This window comes from Halichoerus grypus, chromosome 7, assembly GCF_964656455.1.
Source record: "Halichoerus grypus chromosome 7, mHalGry1.hap1.1, whole genome shotgun sequence".
Lineage (NCBI taxonomy): Eukaryota > Metazoa > Chordata > Mammalia > Carnivora > Phocidae > Halichoerus > Halichoerus grypus.
Genome location: NC_135718.1, coordinates 56,298,385 through 56,317,418, shown reverse-complemented (window position 1 = coordinate 56,317,418; position 19,034 = coordinate 56,298,385). Strand labels below are relative to the sequence as shown.

At 41.1% G+C, this 19,034-nt stretch overlaps 1 long non-coding RNA gene across 1 annotated transcript in view; it reads right to left on the bottom strand.

Moving 5' to 3' along the window:
• Positions 1-19,034, bottom strand: part of LOC118549445 (uncharacterized) — a 29,389-nt gene that overhangs the window by 5,952 nt on the left and 4,403 nt on the right. The window contains exons 2-3 of the long non-coding RNA XR_013449750.1: positions 5,571-5,755; positions 3,964-4,119 (exon numbers count right to left, since the gene is read on the bottom strand). This is a non-coding gene — a long non-coding RNA (uncharacterized LOC118549445). The remainder of the gene's footprint in view (positions 1-3,963; positions 4,120-5,570; positions 5,756-19,034) is intronic.

Here is a 19,034-nt window from a genome sequence, read left to right as displayed (position 1 = left end):
TATTAAATATCCCATATAATGAAATAAGTTAGTAAGGAAAAGATTTTAAAACTCCACAAAATCTGGTTTGGGTTCTTAATATATGGGAGAAACAGTTTAAAGAAAAAGCACTTCACCATGCAGAAGGGAAAGATAATCTTAATTATGATAATTTCAATTCAGGATCAACATGTAGTGCTCTGCATACAAGGGAACACTTACTAGCTGTACTTGAAGTCTTGTGAGTTGGAATTGCATGTTACTTGAAAGACCTAATTAAGCTAAATTTTGGTGCACAGCAGGTGTACATGATTTCATGTTTATGTAGCAAAATGCATTGAAATGTACTAGTATTGAAACATACATGTAAAGAGTTGTGGAAATTGTCTATTATATTTTCCTTGTGTGTCTCATTTATTTAGAGCACAAAGTTCCTTTTTTTTAAGTGTTCTAACTGAATAAGGCTAAATGAATACTGTAATTGAAATTATATTTTAAATCTTTGTCATGAGTTTTTAAAAAAACTATTGCAAATTGTATCATTCCTGATTACACAGAACTTTGTGGGTGGTTTTAAATAAATTTTATACTTCTATTTTGCACCTGGTAGTCTAATTTTTCTTTCCTATTCAAAATAATATTTTAAAACTTTAATATCCAATAAAAATCACACATTTTTAACTATAAAGGACTATAAGATTTAATATTTGGAGATGTCCAATTGTGTGGATTATGTTCAACATAAAATCAAGATGGCTACATTTATGGAATCCTTACATTTTTTTGGGTTTTTTGGGGGGGGGGCTGTTGTGTTTTTTTTAAGTAGGCTCCTTGCCCAATGTGGGGCTTGAACTTATGACCCTGAGATCTAGAGTTGCACGCTCTACTGACTGAGCTGAGCCAGCCAGGTGCCCCTATGGAATCCTTACAATGTACCAAACCCTTGCATTTTATATAAATTATTTAACTTCCACAGTGATGCTATTCAGTAAGGACTCTTATCAACCCCATTTTACAGGTTAATTCTGAAGCTTAAAAGTGGCTAAGATCATACCCCTAGTAAGTGGCAGAGCTTTAAATCAACTTGGATCTAGACTGACTCATGCCCTCCCTTGGGTTTTTCATTATTTTAATAAACTTAATCCTAAACTCATTATGCTAATAGTATTTTATTTTATTTATTTATTTATTTTTAAAGATTTTATTTATTTGACAGAGAGAGACACAGTGGTAGAGGGAACACAAGCAAGGGGAGTGGGAGAAGGAGAAGCAGACTCCCCACTGAGCAGAGAGCCCGATGCGGGGCTTGATCCCAGGACCCTGAGATCATGACCTGAGCCGAAGGCAGACGCTTAACGACTGAGCCACCCAGGCGCCCCTATGCTAATAGTATTTTAAATACATCCTAATGTATTTACTAAAACCTGAAGTGAAAAACAATTAATAGGCTTTTAGTGATATTACAGCAAATACCACAAAGTAATAAAGTTACTTAAAATTCATCTAATCTGAGGGCGCCTGGCTGTTTCAGTTGGTAGAACATGTGACTCCTGATCTCAGGGTTGTGAGTTCAAGCCCCATGTTGGGTGTAGAACTTACTTTAGAAATTAATTGATCAATTGATTAATCTAATCTGAAACCCAACTCCCCTGCGGTAGCATCTGGTATTACTCTTCCTTCTAGTATTGGGAACAACTCCATCTCCTGACCAGATCTCCTCCTCAGGTTTAGCTGGGCAGCTAGAGACTACATTTTCCACCTTTTTCCTGGCTGATTAAAAGGGAGATATGTGAGTGAGGCTGACCATACAAACATGGGCAACACACTAGGTGATGCTGGACCAGCAAAATAGAAGCAACTTAGGTCATCCAGGGACCTAAGGCACCCCTGTGTAATCTTTTAAAAGCAGATCTCAGGGGTGCCTGGGTGGCTCAGTCGGTTGAGAGACCAACTCTTTTTTTTTTTTTAAGATTTTTTATTTTTATTCATTTGAGAGAGACAAAGAGCAAGTGAGAGCGCGAGCAGGGGGAAGTGTCAGAGGGAGAGGGAGAAAGCAGACTCCCCGCTGAGCAGGGCCCTGATACGGAGCTCCATCCCAGGACCCAGTGATCATGACCTGAACCAGACAGATGCTCAACCAATTGAGCCACACCAGGCGCCCCGAGAGACCAACTCAGGTCTTGATCTCACGGTCGTGAGTTTGAGCCCCACATTGGGCACTGCCCTCAGTGTGGTCTGCTTGAGTTTCTCCTCTCTCTGCCCCTTCCCACCTTGAGCTCTCGCTCTCTCTCTCAAATAAATCAATGAACCTTTAAAAAATAATAAAATAAAAATTAAAAAAAATAAAAATAAAAACAGATCTCGGATCATGATCTTTCCTTGCTTTAAAGACCTCTATGGCTGGGGCGCCTGGGTGGCTCAGTCGTTAAGTGTCTGTCTTCGGCTCAGGTCATGATCCCAGGGTCCTGGGATCGAGCCCCGCATCGGGCTCTCTGCTCAGTGGGGAGTCTGCTTCTCCCTCTCCCTCTGCCTGCCGCTCTGCCTACTTGTGCTCTCTCTCTGTGTCAAATAAATAAATAAAATCTTTAAAAAAAAAAAAAAGACCTCTATGGCTTCCCATTACACTTAGTATGAAACCAAACTCCTTACTTAGTTTGCAAAACTCTGGGGAATCCAGCCCCTGCCAACTGTCTGCTCTCATTTACCATGCTCCAGCCACCCTGAGCTACATTCCTTGAACAGGCCAAACTCTTTTGACTCAAACCATTTGTACCTGCTGCTCGGTCCTACCTTCAGTTTCTCATGTGGCTAGATCCTTCCCATAGATCTTATATCAGCTCCAATGTCTCATCTTTCTCTTTTTTATACCCTCAAAGATACCAACGTTTATTTATTTATTTATTTTCCAAATGTTTATTTAAATTCTAGTTGGTAGGACGCCTGGGTGGCATAGTTAAGCAGCCATCTCTTGGTTTCAGCTCAGATTGTGATCTCAGTGTTGCGAGATCAAGCCCCACATGGGCTCTGTGCTCACACGGAGTCTGCTTGTGTTTCTCTCTCCCTCTCCCTCTTCCCCTTCCGCCTGCTCTCTCTTTCTCTCTAAAAGTGATATAAACAAACAAACAGACAAATAAATTCTAGTTAGTTACCGTATAGTGCTAAGTTCCTTGATCTTAACTGAGTAACTTCTCTTCTCTTCACCAGAGCCTCCTTTTTCCAGTCACAGAATGGAATATATCATCACTTCCAAAATCCTTAGCTCAAATACCTCCCATCGTGACCTCTCAGCCTCCTCTCTGTCCCGTTTGTCCTGCCAGCCGTTTCCACAGCACTTTTTTCTACTTCACTGGGGCCTCCATTGATCCTTCTTCCTATGCAATCTTTCCTTCTCTGGTTTATTTCCTGATTTCAATCATTCTCTGGCCAACACTTTACATTCTCTTTCTAGTCAGAACTTTCTGGCAGTTTAAAGAAAACTTTTTGGCTAAAGATCAAGGAAAATCCTTTCTTCTTGCCAGGCACCGAATTTGTTACCAGGCTATTTTATAAGACTGTGAATGGGAAGTTCAGAACTTTAAGAGACAGACATTGTTCAAAAGCATTTTTCAAACAAGATTTTTATTTTCTTTAAAACATTTTTTAAAGATTTATTTATTATTATTTTTTTTATTTTCATAATTTCTGTCCCCAGTGTGGGACTAGAACTCATGGCCCCAAGATCACGAGTCTCATGCTCTACTGACAGACAGCCAGGCGCCCTTTAACAGTTATGTTTACTGGGGCCTAATTTACAGACAGCAGATTTCTCCCTTTACACGAGCTCTCTGAGTTTTGACAAACCTATGTAGTCATGCAACCAGCATGGCAGTCAAGATATAGAACAGCCCTGTCCAATAGAAAACTGAGAGTTATATTTGTAATTAAAATTTGTGTAGGATAGCCACATTTAAAAAAGTAAATAAGAAAAGTAAATAAAAGGGGCACCTGGGTGGCTCAGTTGTTAAGCATCTGTCTTCAGCTCAGGTCATGATCCCAGGGTCCGGGGATCGAGTCCCGTATTGGGCTCCCTGCTCAATGGGAAGTCTGCTTCTCCCTCTCCCTCTGACCCTCTCCCTGCTTGTGTGCATTCTCTCTCTCTCTCTGAAATAAATAAAAATAAAATAAAAATAAAATAAAACATAAAGAAGAGACAGAAGAAATTATTTTATAGTATCATTTATAGTATCAATAGTATCATTTTATTTTTTTTTAAGATTTATTTATTTTTTTGAGAGAGAGTGTGCACGTGCAAGAGCAGGGGGAGGGGCAGGGGGCAGAGGGAGAGGGAACCCTCACACAAAATCCCAGATGAGCAAGGAGCTGACTTGGGGCTTGATCCAGGACCCTGAGATCATGACTTGAGCCGAAATCAAGAGTCAGCCATTTAACTGACTGAACTACCCAGGTGCTCCCCAAAATAGTATCATTTTAATAGTAATGATGAGTTTTTTGCATTAAGTCTTTGAAATTTAGTATTTTATATATACAGTATATCTCAGTTCAGAAGTTAAATTTTCAGGGCTCAGTCGTTAAGCGTCTGCCTTCAGCTCAGGTCATGATCCAAGGGTCCTGGGATCGAGCCCCGCATCGGGCTCCCTGCTCCACGGGGAGCCTGCTTCTCCCTCTCCCACTCCCCCTGCTTGTGCTCTCTCTTGCTATCTCTCTCTCTCTCTCTCTCTCTCTGTCAAAATAAATAAATAAAATCTTTAAAAAAAAGTTAAATTTTTATATGAAATAGTTGATCTGCTTCATCAAATTTACTTGAAAAAGTAGATATGCATACCAAAGTTATTCTAAACATACTTAAAAGTTTTCTAATAATTGAATCAATGATCAATTTTTAAGTTTAAATTTTGGTTAATTAAAATTAAATACACCTGGGGTGCCTAGTTGGCTCAGTCTATAGAGCATGCCACTCTTGATCTCAGAGTTGTGAGTTCAAGCCCCGTGTTGGGTATAGAGCTTACTAAAAAAAAAAAAAAATTTTTTTTTTTAATACGACTGGAAGTTCAGTTCCTTTCTTGCGCTAGTCACAATTCAAGTACTCAGTATCCACATGTGGTTAGTGCCTACTGTCTATCTACTGTATCGGATGGCTCAGATTACAATGTATTTCCAATAGCCCCCAAGTTCCCTAGTATCCTTTGTAGTCGAATTGCCTCCCCAGATGGTTGCTCCTGGCAATGACTGGTCAGATTTCTTTCCTTAATTTTTTTGCCTTTCTCAGAATGTTATGAAAATAAAATAGCTAGCTTATACCATTTAGCATAATGTTTTTGAGATTCCTCCATGTTAAGACTGTATTTTCTACTACAGATAAGCTTAAAGCATAATCTGATGTTATCCACTCTAGTTTCCCAGCCCTCTAGTAATGAAATTGCCCTCCTTGAACTGTTTCATGTATCGGAGCAGAAATGGAATAGATTATAAAAGTTTACTCTATGCCAACACTGTTCTAAGTGCTTCCCTCTAAACCACTGCATGTCTAATAGTCATGTAATCCTCAATCAAGAAATAAGCACAGAAAAGGTAACTGGCATGCCCAGCATTACCACAGCTGTTAAGAGAAGGAGCGAGGGGCGCCTGGGTGGCTCAGTCGTTAGGTGTCTGCCTCCAGCTCAGGTCGTGATCCTCAGGTCCTGGGATCGAGCCCTGCGTCAGGCAGCCCCGCTCGGCAGGAAGCCTGCTTCTCCTTCTCCTCTCTCCCTGCTTGTGTTCCCTCTCTTGCTGTGTCTCTCTGTCAAATAAATAAATAGAATCTTTAAAAAAAGAGAGAGAGAGAAACAGAAGGAGCCAGATTTGAACCGAGGCAGTCTGGTCCCACAGTTCATACTCTTTAACTTCTGCTTCCAACCATCCCTGTCCCCATCTTGGGTGATTCAGAATAAAGGAGCTCCTCTGTGAGATGATTTGGTCACCATCTCTCCATTTTGCAATGGCCTTCGTCTTTGATGCTCAGGACTGATAATGATATGCAACTTTCCTTTCTTATTGGACTCTTGAAAGGTGGGGTTTCTCTATCCTTTAACAGAATGATACAAGGCTGTGAGCACACCAAACTTGTCATGACCTAGTGCATAATATCAAGTCCAAGGAAAATGTTATGTTTTTGTTCTCTTTCTTTGGTTATCACATATAAATTATCTCATGAAAATGGAACAGCCTAGGCCTTGCTTACCTAGGGACAGGTTATTAATTCTGTATGTTCCTAGGTGAAGAAAGCAGAGTCACCTGGCATATGGCCAAGAAGCCTTTCTGCTTCCTGAGGCTGGATTATGCAAAGGTCCCCTGGCCTGCTGGCAGAATCCCCACTCTCCCAGTCACACAGTCACAGTTACCAGTGTCACTGAGGCCTACAACACTGTTTTTCTAAACCATCCAATCTGTGTACACCTTCGAACCCCGTTTGTTCTCAATTATTGACTGCCTTTTTCCTCAGAGAAGTCAAAGCCACAGACCAAAAATCCTCTCCTTTTCCCATCTGTAGCTTATAAATCTCCCTCCACCTGCACCCATCTTCTGCTTCCCATTACAGTGAAGGAAATGTCCTTCCTCTAGTCAAAGATTAATCCCTCTATGTGCACTCTGGCCTCTGTCCAATCTAGTCTTCTCAGGGACTTCCAATTCTTCAGGAGAGAGTTATTTCTTCTTTCCCTGTAACTTCAATCTCGATACTGGATCCTCCCTAGCAGTATTTAAATACATTCTAGTCTCTGGCATCCGAGGACAAATAAGAAACTGCTCTTCAACCCCACATCCCTCTCCTAGCACCACCATTTCTTTCATCTTCAGTCACAGTCATTTCAAAAAATGATTATTTACGTACATCTAAGCACCTAGAATTTATGATCGTTCCAAAGACCTGTGGAAATGTAAAATCCTGGGTTTGTTTTTTTTTTAAGATTTTATTTATTTATTTGACAGAGAGAGAGAGAATGAGCACAAGCAGGGGGAGTGGCAGGCAGAGGCAGAGGGAGAAGCAGGCTCCCCACAGAGAAGGGGGAGCGCGATGTGAGACTCGATCCCAGGACTCTGGGATCACGACCCGAGCCGGAGGCAGTCGCTTAACCAACTGAGCCACCCAGGCGCCCTAAAATCCTGTTTTATTTTTTTTTTTTTTTTTTTTTTTTTTTTTTTTTTTTTTTTTAAAGATTTATTTATTTATTTGAGAGAGAGAGAATGAGAGAGAGCAAGCACAGGAGAGGGGGGAGGGTCAGAGGGAGAAGCAGACTCCCTGCCGAGCAGGGAGCCCGACGCGGGACTCGATCCAGGGACTCCAGGATCATGACCTGAGCCGAAGGCAGTCGCTTAACCAACTGAGCCACCCAGGCGCCCTAAAATCCTGTTTTAAAAAGTATTAGCTTAATACAATATGGAAGGAAAACTGCAAAACCCAAAACTTAAATTACTTCTAAGCAAAATAAAAACTTCACTAATTTTCCAGTACGCTATTCATAAAAATTCTATTTCAGGGGCACCTGGGTGCCTCAGTCAGTTCAGTGACGGCCTCTTGGTTTTAGCTCAGGGTGTGATCTCCTGGGTAGTGGGAGCAAGCACTCAGTGGGGAGTCGGCTTGAACGAGTGTCTCCCTCTGCCCCTCCCCCCACTCTTACACGAGCTCTAAGATAGGAAAATAAATCTCTCTTTAAGATTTTATTTATTTATTTGAAAGAGAGAGTGAGTGAGAGAGAGAGCATGAACAGGGGAAGGGGGAGAAGTAGAGTCCCCTGCTGAGCAGGTAGCCCAACATGGGGCTCAATCCCAGGACCCTGGGATCAGGACCTGAGCCAAAAGCAGTCGCCTAACCGACTGAACCACCCAGGCACCCCAAAATCTTTTTTTTTAAAAGATTTTATTTATTTATTTGTCAGAGAGAGAGAAAGAGCACAAGCAGTAGGAGTGGGAGGGAGAGGGAGAAGCAGGCTCCCCACTGAGCAAGGAGGCCGATGCGGGACTCGATTCCAGGACCCCGGGATCATGACCTGAGCCAAAGGTAGAGGCTTAATGGACTGAGCCACCCAGGCGTCCGTCGGATTAGTAAATAAATCGTAAAAAAGAAAGGTGGGAAAAAAAAAAAAAGAAAGGTGGGTGAGGAGATGGGCGAAATAGATAAAGGGGATTAAGTGGCAAAGACGACAGCATGCCTGGCTGGCTCATTCAGTGTAGTGTGCACCTCTTGATCTCGGGGTCTTGAGTTTAAATCACAAATTGGGTGTAGAGATTACTAAAAAATAAATAAACTTAAAAAAATAAGAGGTACAGGGGCGCCTGGGTGGCTCAGATGGTTAAGCGTCTGCCTTTGGCTCAGGTCATGATCCCAGGGTCCTGGGATCGAGCCCCGCATCGGGCTCCCTGCTCAGTGGGGAGCCTACTTCTCCCTCTCCCACTCCCCCTGCTTGTGTTCTCTCTCTGCCAAATAAATAAATAAAATATTAAAAAAAAAAGGTACAGACTCCCAGTTTTAAAATAAATTAATCATGAAGATGAAAAATACAGCATAGGGAATATAGTCAATAATATTGTCATAAGGTTATAGAGTGACAGATGGTGTATACACTTATTGTGGGTGTGCATTGTGTAATGTATAGAATTGTTGAATCTATATGATGTACACCTGAAACTAATATAACACTGTATGTTAATTATATTTCAATTAAAAAAAAAGAATTCCCACATATGCATAAATACTAAAGAAAAATGTTAGTTTATTATAAATTAAAAGAATTACTTATGGCAAAATAATTCCAAAAGGAAAAACATAAAAATGTTTTTAAAATGTATATTAAATATACGTAGTGGAATACTTGAGTGCATTTAAAAATGTTTACAGGTTAGGCGTACCTGGCTGGCTGGCTCGGTCGGTAGAGAGTGTGACTATCGGTCTCCGGGTTTTGAGTTTGCGCCTCACATTGGGTGTAGAGATAACTAAAAACAAAAACAGAAACCTAAAACAAACAAAAATGTTTACATGTTATAGGGTGAGACTTATAATTTAGCAACTGCTCTTACTAAGGTCACAGTAACTTCCCCTCTGTCTAGTCTGGCCAACTCTTCCTCATTTTTCAGGTTTAGCTCAAGGCCACCTCCTCAGGATCATTGCTCACTAGAAAGGTGTCCCATTGTTCTTATAGCACTCCGTTTCACTTGCATAGCATACTACATCACAATGGTAACTTAAATACAATCATTAGGTCCCATTTCCTGTTAAAAAGCTTGGAGTAGGGGCGCCTGGGTGGCTCAGTTGGTTAAGTTATCTGCCTTTGGCTCAGGTCATGATCCTGGGGTCCTGGGAACGAGCCCCGTGCCGGGCTCTCTGCTCAGCGCGGAGTCAGCTTCTCCCTCTCCCACGGCCTGCTGCTTCCCATGCTGTTCTCTCTCTCTGTCAAATAAATAAATAAAATCTTAAAAAAAGGCTTGGAGTAATGGGACCCCTGGCTGGCTCACTTGGAAGAGCATGAGACTCTTGATTTCAGAACAGTGAATTTGAGCCCCACATTGGGGGTAGAGATTACTTAAAAATAAATAAATAAACTTAAAAAGAAAGGTTGGAGTGGGGCGCCTGGGTGGTTCAGTTGTTAAACATCTGCCTTCGGCTCAGGTCATGATCCCAGGGTCCTGGAATCGAGCCCCGCATCGGGCTCCCTGTTCCGCGGGAAGCCTGCTTCTCCCTCTTCCACTCCCCCTGCTTGTGTTCCCTCTCTCGCTGTCTCTCTCTCTCTGTCAAATAAATAAAATCTTTAAAAAAAAAAAAAAGAAAGGTTGGAGTAAAAATGAGATAATATCACTGGTTGGATTCATTGCTGGCTGACAATAAGTTATCACTAATTTAAGCAATTTTTTAGAGAAATCCTGATAAAAGTATCACTTACAGGATATTTTGGAGGGAACAGGACAAGGTTATTTTAAAGTTCATATGGAGGGGCACCTGAGTGGCTCAGTTGGTTAAGCGTCTGCTTTCAGCTCAGGTCATAATCTCCCGTTCCTGGGAATGAGCCTTGCGTCTGGCTCCCTGCTCAGCGGGGAGCCTGCTTCTCCTTCTTCCTCTGCCCCTCCCATCCTCATGCTCTCTCTCTCAAATAAATAAATAAAATATTTTTAAAAAAATGAAGTTCATATGGAGTAGATAAAAATAGCCAAAAAATCCAGGAGTCGGGGGAAAGGGAGAGTAGTTAAGGGATACTTGTTCTGGGTGGCTCAGTTGGCTAAGCATTTACCTTCAACTGAGGTTGTGACCCTGGGGTCCTGGGATCGAGTCCCACAGGGAGGAGGAATAATATTATGAGCCCTGCATCTGTCTCTCATGAATAAATAAATAAAATCTTTAAAAAAAAAAAGGGATACTGGTCCTACTCAATATTATAAATAGAAAATATTTTTTAAAAGATTTTATTTATTTATTTGACAGAGAGAGTGAGAGAGCACAAGCAGGGAGAGCGGCAGGCAGAGGGAGAGGGAGAAACAGGCTGCCTGCTGAGCAAGGAGCATGATGCAGGGCTTGATATGACCCGACCCAAAGGCAGATGCTTAACCGACTGAGCCACCCAGGTGCCCCAAGATATAAAATATTTTATAAAGCTACAATAATTGAAAGAATATGGTACTAGTGTGATGAATAATAGATCGGTAGAACAGAACAGAATTCTAAAACAAACTGATCTGAAAATGTTGAGATTTGGCCCAAATGGTCAAGGAAAAAGTCTTTTTTTTTTTTTAGATTTTATTTGTCAGAGAGAGAGAGCACAAGCAGGGGGAGTGGCAGGCAGAGGGAGAGGGAGAAGCCTGCTCTCCACTGAGCAGATAGCCCAATGCGGGGCTTGAACCCAGGACCCTGGGATCATGACCTGAGCTGAAGACAGATGCTTAACTGACTGAGCCCCCCAGGCACCCCTCTTTTTCTTTTCTTTTTTTTTTTTAAGTTTTATTTATTTAAGCAATCCCCACACCCAACATGGGGCTTGAAATCACCACCCTGAGATTAGGAATCTCATGCTCCTTCAACTGAGCCAGCCAGGCACCCCAAGAAAGAATTCTTGAGGCATCTTCAGTGCAAAAGGGTGATTTTATTACAGCATGGGGACAGGACCCGTGGGCAGAAAGAGCTGTACCGGGGTCATGAGGAGTGGCTGATTATATACTTTCAAGGTGGGAGGGGGTTAGGGATAGCCTAAGTCTCTTAAGGATTTTGAAGCAAGGTTTCTAGGACCTTGAGGAGCTGACTGTTGTTAGGAAAAGGTCATTTATTACTGTCTAGTAGAATCTTAGGCATGAGACCCTTCAGATGTATATGTAGGCCATATGCTTGGAGGATGATTGCTAACATATATCTTTGGGGAGTAGGGGGTAGAGATAAAAGAAGTTTCCAAAGGCATTTTACAGGACCTTGGAGGTCAGGCTAATGTGAAGCTAAGGTTGCCTTTTGCCTCTAGCAATGTGTTAGCATCGAGGCAGTTAAGCTCCTTGAGGAAGGTCACTCTGCTTGTCTCGGGTACTTGTCAATAAGCTCTAAGTTCTAAAGAAGTTTCTTTTTCTTTTGCCTTTGTTCTCCACATCACAAACCTAAATACACATGGACTTCTGCTATAATTTAAGGGTGGCATTTCAAATCACTGGGGAAATGCAGGATTATTCAATGAATAGTTAGAATAACTGGGTAGCCATCTGTACCAACAAAGTTATATTCTTCCCTCACTCCTTTCCTTAGGATAAATTCTAAATGGATTGAAAACTTAAAAAAAAAAATTAAATAAAAATTCTAGAAGAAACAATTGTAGAATTTATATTTTTATAATCCGAGTGGGAAAGGTCTTTTTTTTCCCAGAAATTCAATGGCAATAAAAGAAAAATTTTATAAATTTTATGACATAAAAATAAAAACTTCTGCACAGTAAAATGCTCTAAAATCTAAGTCAAAAAAAAATCAAAACAAAAATTAACATAAAATATTTTTAGGTGATATGACAAAGGACTAAGATAATAAGCTCCCAAAAATTAAGAAGAAAAGGATTAGTGTCCAAATAGAAAAAGAACAAAAGAAATGAATATTGGTTACTAGAAAAGGAAATACAAGTGTTTCTTACACCTATGAAAAGATAACCTCACTCATACTGAGAGAAATACTAACCAAAACTACATCAGGCTACCAAAGAGGGCCAACATCTCCTTTCCTCCCTCTTTGTGCATTGAGAGCTGGTATCTATATTCTTCCACCTCATTCAAACTGGGCTGACAGTATCCACTTCCCTACTTTGGAGGCGAGAGCTTTTACGAAAGAAGGCCAGGCTGCTCCTGGAGAGGCTGAGAGTAAAGAAGCACTCACTCAAATGTGAGTCAAGAGATCACCTTGGACAGGCCAGGATCAGATGACTCCAGCTTCAGCTGCCATCTGACTGCAAGCAAATTAGAGACCTTAAGCCATCACCATTTAGCTGAGCTCCGTCATCCCACGGAGCCAGCAGATATTACGAAGTTGTTATTTTAAGCCACTACATTTTGTGACATTTCGTCACGCAATAATAGATAACAGCAACAGTGCTATTCATCTATGAGCAGGCTTAAAAAGTTTGAAAATATACTATTTGGCAAGTGTAGGGGAAAATAGATGTTCTCGTACATTGCTGGTAGGAGTGTAAATTGGTATAAACTTATAGAAGTCAAGTTGGCCACATGCATTAAAATTGTAAATTCACAAGATCCGTGACCAAGGAATCCTATCTCTAGAAACGTATTCTACTGATACAATTTTACAAGAGAGAAATGACCCAAATATGAGGTTGTTTATTGCAGCACTGCTTGCGTGCAAAAGATAAAAAATCCCCTACACAGAGGCACTTGGGTGGCTCAGTTGGTTAAGCGTCTGTCTTTGGCTCAGGTCATGACCTCAGGGTCCTGGGATCAAGTCCCACATTGGGCTCCCTGCTCAGCGGGCAGCCTGCTTCTCCCTCTCCCTCTGCTGCTCCCCCTGCTTGTGTTTGCTCTCTCTCTCTCTGTCAAATAAATAGATAAAATCTTAAAAAAAAAAAAAAATCGCCTACATAGAGGGTGCCTGCTTGGCTCAGTTGGGAGAACATGCGACTCTTAATCTCTGGGTAGTGAGTTCAAGCCCCACTTTGGGGGTAGAGCCTAGAGCCTACTTTAAATAAATGAATAAATAAATAAATAAATACTTCTTTCCATTAAAAAAAAGATATGTTAAGATTTTTATTGTTAAGTAATCTCTACACCCAACGCGGGGCTCAAGCTAAAACCGCAAGATTGAGTTATGCACCCTACTGACTAAGCCAACTAGGCACCCCATAAAAAAAAAAAAAGATTTTTAAAAAAATTTATTTATTTATTTTAGAGAGAGAGTGCACTCACACAAGCCAGTGCAGGCAGGAGCAAAGGGAGAGAATCTTCAAGCAGGCTCCCCACCGACTGCAGAGCCCAACGCGGGGCTCGATCCCAGGACCCATGAGATCATGACCTGAGCTGAAACCAAGAGTTGGACACTCAACTAACTGAGTCATCCAAGCATCGCCCAAAAAAAAGATTTTTTAAAAAATGGCCTACATACTCATAAATTGGGGATTTAATAAACATATTATGGTAATTCATACAAAAATATTACTTGGCTGGCAAAAAGAATGGGGAAGCACTTTACATTCTGATATGGAAAAATTTCCAAGATATATTATTTGAAATGCCAATCTGTGTAAAAATGGGGAGAAAAGAAGGAGTGCCTGACTGGCTCAGTCAGTAGAGCACATGCCTCCTGATCTCAGGGTTGTAAGTTCAAGCCCCATGTTGGGTGTAGAGATAACTTAAAAATAAAATCTTAAAAAATTTTTTTGAGTCAGTTATCAAAACACTATCCACTGAGGGGCGCCTAGGTGGCTCAGTAGGCTAAGCATCTGCCTTTGGCTCAGGTCGTGATCCTGGGGTCCTGGGATCGAATCCCGCATCAGGCTCAGGGAGCCTGCTTCTCCCTCTCCCTCTGCTGCTCCCCCTTCTTGTGCTATCTCTCTCTCCCACTCTCTCTCAAATAAATAAATAAAATCTTAAAAAAAAAATACTATCCACTGGGGGGAAAAAAAAACAATACCAAGACATGATGAAATATTTAAAAAGGAATTAACCCAAATTCTTCTCAAGCATTTCTAAAAAGTGGAAAAAGGAACACTTCCTAATTAATTCTATGAGCCAAGTATTACTCTCATACCAAAGCCAGTCAAAGACATCACAAGAGGGGCACCTGGTTGGCTCAGTCACTAGAACATGTGACTCTTGATCTCAGGGCCATAAGTTCCAGCCCCATGTTGGGCATAGAGATTACTTAAAAAAAAAAAGAAAGAAGAAGAACATTACAGGGGCGCCTGGGTGACTCAGCCAGTTAAGCATCCGACCCTAGGATTTGGCTCAGGTCCTGATCTCATGGTTCATGAAATCGAGCCCTGTGTTGGGCTCCAAATTTAGCGGGAGTCTGCTTGGATATTCTCTCCCTCCTCCCCTTTGTCCACTCTCTCTCAAATAAATAAATATATCTTGAAGAAGAAGGAGAGGCAGAAGAAGAAGAAGAAGAAGAAGAAGAAGAAGAAGAAGAAGAAGAAGAAGAAGAAAAGAAGAAGAAGACTACAGACCAAAATATATGCAAAAATTCTAAACAAAATACTAGCAAATCAAACCCAGCAGTATATTAAAAAGATTATATACCATAACCAAGTGGGATTTATCCCAGGAATGTAAGGATAGATCAATATACAAAACCCAATCAAACTAATATCCCATATTAATACAGTGCTGTAAAAATCCACATGATCGGGGCGCCTGGGTAGTTCAGTGGTTAAGTGTCTGCCTTCGGCTCAGGTCATGGTCCCAGGGTCCTGGGATCGGGCCCTGCATCGGGCTCCCTGCTCAGCGGGAAGCCTGCTTCTCCCTCTCACTCCCCCTGCTTGTGTTCCCTCTCTCGCTGTGTCTCTCTGTCAAATAAATAAATAAAATCTTAAAAAAAAAAAAAAAATCCACATGATCATCTCAGTTGATGGAAGAAAACCATTTGATAACATGCAAATCCTTTCATGATGAAAACTGTCAGTAAACTAGGAATAAATGAGAACCTTCTTTTTCTTTTTTTTTAAGTAGGGCTTGAACTCATGATCCTGAGATGAAGCCCTGAGCTGAGATCAAGTTTAAATGACACCCAGATTCCTCTAGGAATAGAAGAGAACCTTCTTAACCTGATAACAGGCATCTGTGAAAAAACCCACAGCTAAAATCAAACTTAATAAAGACTGAAGCTTTCCCACTAAATTCAGGAACAAGACAAGGATATCTGATCTCACCACTTCTTTTTTTTTTTTTAAAGATTTTATTTATTTGTTAGACAGAGAGAGGGAACCCAAGCAAGGGGGAGTGGGAGAGGGAGAAGCAGGCTTCCCATGGAGCAGAGAGCCCAATATGGGACTCCATCCCAGGACCCTGGGACCATAACCGGAGCCGAAGGCAGTTGCTTAACAACTGAGCCACCCAGGCGCCCTGATCTCACCACTTCTATTTAACATTATATTGAAAGTTCTAGCCAGAGCAGTTAAGCCAAGGGGGGATGGGGCAGAAAAGAATAAAAAGCGTTCAAATTGGAAGGGAAAAAGTAAGACTATCTCAATTCACAAATGACATGATCTTATATATATATAATCCTAATGAATACATACACATACACACAACTATTACAGCAAATAAACTAATTCAACAAAGTTGTAAAACACAAAATCAGCATACTAAAATCAATTGTATAACTGTATACGAGTAATAAACAATCCAGAAATGAAATTGAGAAAACTGTTCCATTTACAATGCTATCAGAAAGAATAAAAATTGTTGAGGAATAAATTTAACCAAGGAAGAGCAAAAATCGAACTCTGAGATCTATAAAACATGATGAAAGAGGGGTGCATCGCTGGCTCATTGGTATAGCATGCAACTCTTGATCTTAGGGTTATGAGTTCAAGTCCCATGTTTGGTGTAGAGATTACTTAAAAATAAAATCTGAAAACAAACAAACAAACAAACAAAAAACAAAACACATGATGAATGGGGCACCTGGGTGGCTTAGTTGGTTAAGCATCTGACTTCAGTCAGGTCATGATCCCAGGGTCCTGGGATGGGGCCCCACTTCAGGCTCCATGCTCAGCAGGGAGTCTGCTTCTCCCTCTCCCTCTCTCTCTCTGCCCCTCCAACTGCTTGTGCTCTCTCTCTCTCAAATAAATAAATAAAATATATTTTAAAAAATAAAAATAATTTTAAAAAATTTTAAATGATGGAAGAAATTTAAAAGAATTAAATAAATGGAAAAACATCCCATATTCATGAAATGGATAGTTAGTATTGTTAGGATGACAATACTCCCCAAATTGGTCTACAAATTCAATGAAATCCCTATCAAAATTCCAACCTCTGGGGCACCTAGCTGGCTCAGTTGGAACAGCATGCAACTCTTGATCTCAGGGTTGTGAATTCAAGCCCCATGTTGGGTGTAGAGATTATTTTAAACAAACAAACTTTTTAAAAATTTTTAAAAAATTTTTTAAAAGATTTTATTTATTTATTTGACAGAAAGAGACACAGTTAGAGAGGGAACACAAGCAAGGGGAGTGAGAGAGGGAGAAGCAGGCTCCCCGTGGAGCAGGGAGCCCGAAGTGGTGCTCAATCCCAGGACCCTGGGATCATGACCTGAGCTGAAGGCAGACACTTAATGACTGAGCCACCCGGGTGCCCCCAAACAAAGAAACTTTAAAAAAAAATCCCAACCACGCTGTAATAGTTGTGTGTATGTGTATGTATTCATTAGGATTATATATATATAAGATCATGTCATTTGTGAATTGAGATAGTCATTTGTGCAGAACTGGTCAAACTGATCCTAAAATTCATATAGAATTGCAAGATACCCTGAAAAAGCCAAAACAATCTTGAAAAAGAAAGACAAAGTTAGAAGACTCACACTTCTCAAAACTTTCTACAAAGCTACAGTAATTAAAAGAGTATAGTACTGATACAAGGACAGACACATAGATCAATAAAATAGAATTTGGAGTCCAGAAATAAACCTATTTATATATAGTCAACTGATTTTTGACAAAGATGCTGAGACTATTCAGTGGGAGGGAATAGACTTTCAACAAATGATTTTAAGACAATTGGATATCCACATGCAAAAGAATGAAGTTGGACTCAACTCACATCATATAAAAAGTTAATTTATTTTTTCCAGTAAAATGGGTTTATTTGGGAATAGCAGAGAATTGCAATCCAGAATAAACAAACAATGGCAAAAACCACAGGCAAGTCCTTACAAAAATTAATTTAAAATGATTCAATCATGGGGTGCCTGGGTGGTTCAGTCAGTTAAAACATCCAACTCTTTTTTTTTCTTTAAGATTTTTTATTTATTTATTTGACAGAGAGAGAGCGCACAAGTTAGGCAGAACAGCAGGCAGAGGGAGAGGGAGAAGCAGGTTCCCAGCTGAGCAAGGAGCCCGATACGGGGCTCGTTCCCCAGGACCCTGGGATCATGACCTGAGCTGAAGGTAGTTGCTTAGCCAACTGAGCCACCCAGGCACCCCAAAACATCTGACTCTTAATTTGGGCTTAGGTCATGATCTCAGGGTTCGGAAATGGAGCCATGCATTAGGATCTGTGCTGGGTGTGGAGCCTGCTTAAGATTCTCTCTCTTCCGGGCGCCTGGGTGGCTCAGTCGTTAAGCGTCTGCCTTCGGCTCAGGTCATGATCTCAGGGTCCTGGGATCGAGCCTCACATTGGGCTCCCTGCTTGGCGGGAAGCCTGCTTCTCCCTCTCCCACTCCCCCTGCTTGTGTTCCCTCTCTCGCTGTGTCTCTCTCTGTCAAGGAAATAAATAAAATCTTAAAAAAAAAAAAAAAAAAAAAGATTCTCTCTCTTCCTCTCCCTTTGCCCCTCCCCCCACCCTCTAAAAAAAATCAATCAGGGCTATCCAGCTGGCTCAATGTGTAGAGCATGTGACTTTTGATTTCAGGGTCATGAGTTCAAGTCCCATATTGGGCATAGAGATTACTTAAATAATAATAATAATAATAATCACCTAAATGTAAAACCAAAACTATAAAAGTTTTAGAATGAAACATAGGGTAAATCATCATGACCTTGCATTTGGCAATTGATTCTTAGGTATGACACCAAAACCATCAGTGTATGGGAGCAAAATTTGCCACCCCAAATGTGTCTCTTTGGCATATGGGTTATTCTAGGCTGATTATTATTTTTTTAAGTTTTATTTATTTATTTAGTAAGAGAGAGAGATGGGATGCTTGGGCAGCTCAGTCAGTTAAGAGTCTGCCTTGGGCTCAGGTCATGATCCCAGGGTCCTGAGATAGAGTCCCACATTGGGTTCCTTGCTCAGTAGAGAGCCTGCTTCTCCCTCTGCCTGCCACTCCCCCTGCTTGTGCTCTTTCTCTCTCCCTCTCTCTCTGACAAATAAATAAAATTAAAAAAAAAAATCTTTTTTTTTTTTTTTTTTTTTTTAAAGATTTTATTTATTTGACAGAGAGAGACACAGCGAGAGAGGGAACCCAAGCAGGGGGAGTGAGAGAGGGAGAAGCAGACTCCCTGCTGAGCAGGGAGCCCGATGCGGGGCTCGATCCCAGGACCCTGGGATCATGACCTGAGCCGAAGGCAGACGCTTAAGGACTGAGCCACCCAGGCGCCCCTAAAAAAAAAAAATCTTAAAAATAAATAAATAATATATATAGAGAGAGACTCTCAGACTCCCCACTGAGCACAGAGCCAGACAGGGGGCTTTATCCTACGACCCTGAGATCACAACCTGAGCTGAAACCAAGAGTTGGACACTTATTTTTTTTTTTTTTTAAAGATTTTATTTATTTATTTGACAGAGAGATAGACAGAAGAGCACAAGCAGAGGGAGTGGCAGAGGGAGAGGGAGAAGCAGGCTCTGCACTGAGCAGGGAACCCGATGCGGGACTCGATCCCAGGACCCTGAGATCATGA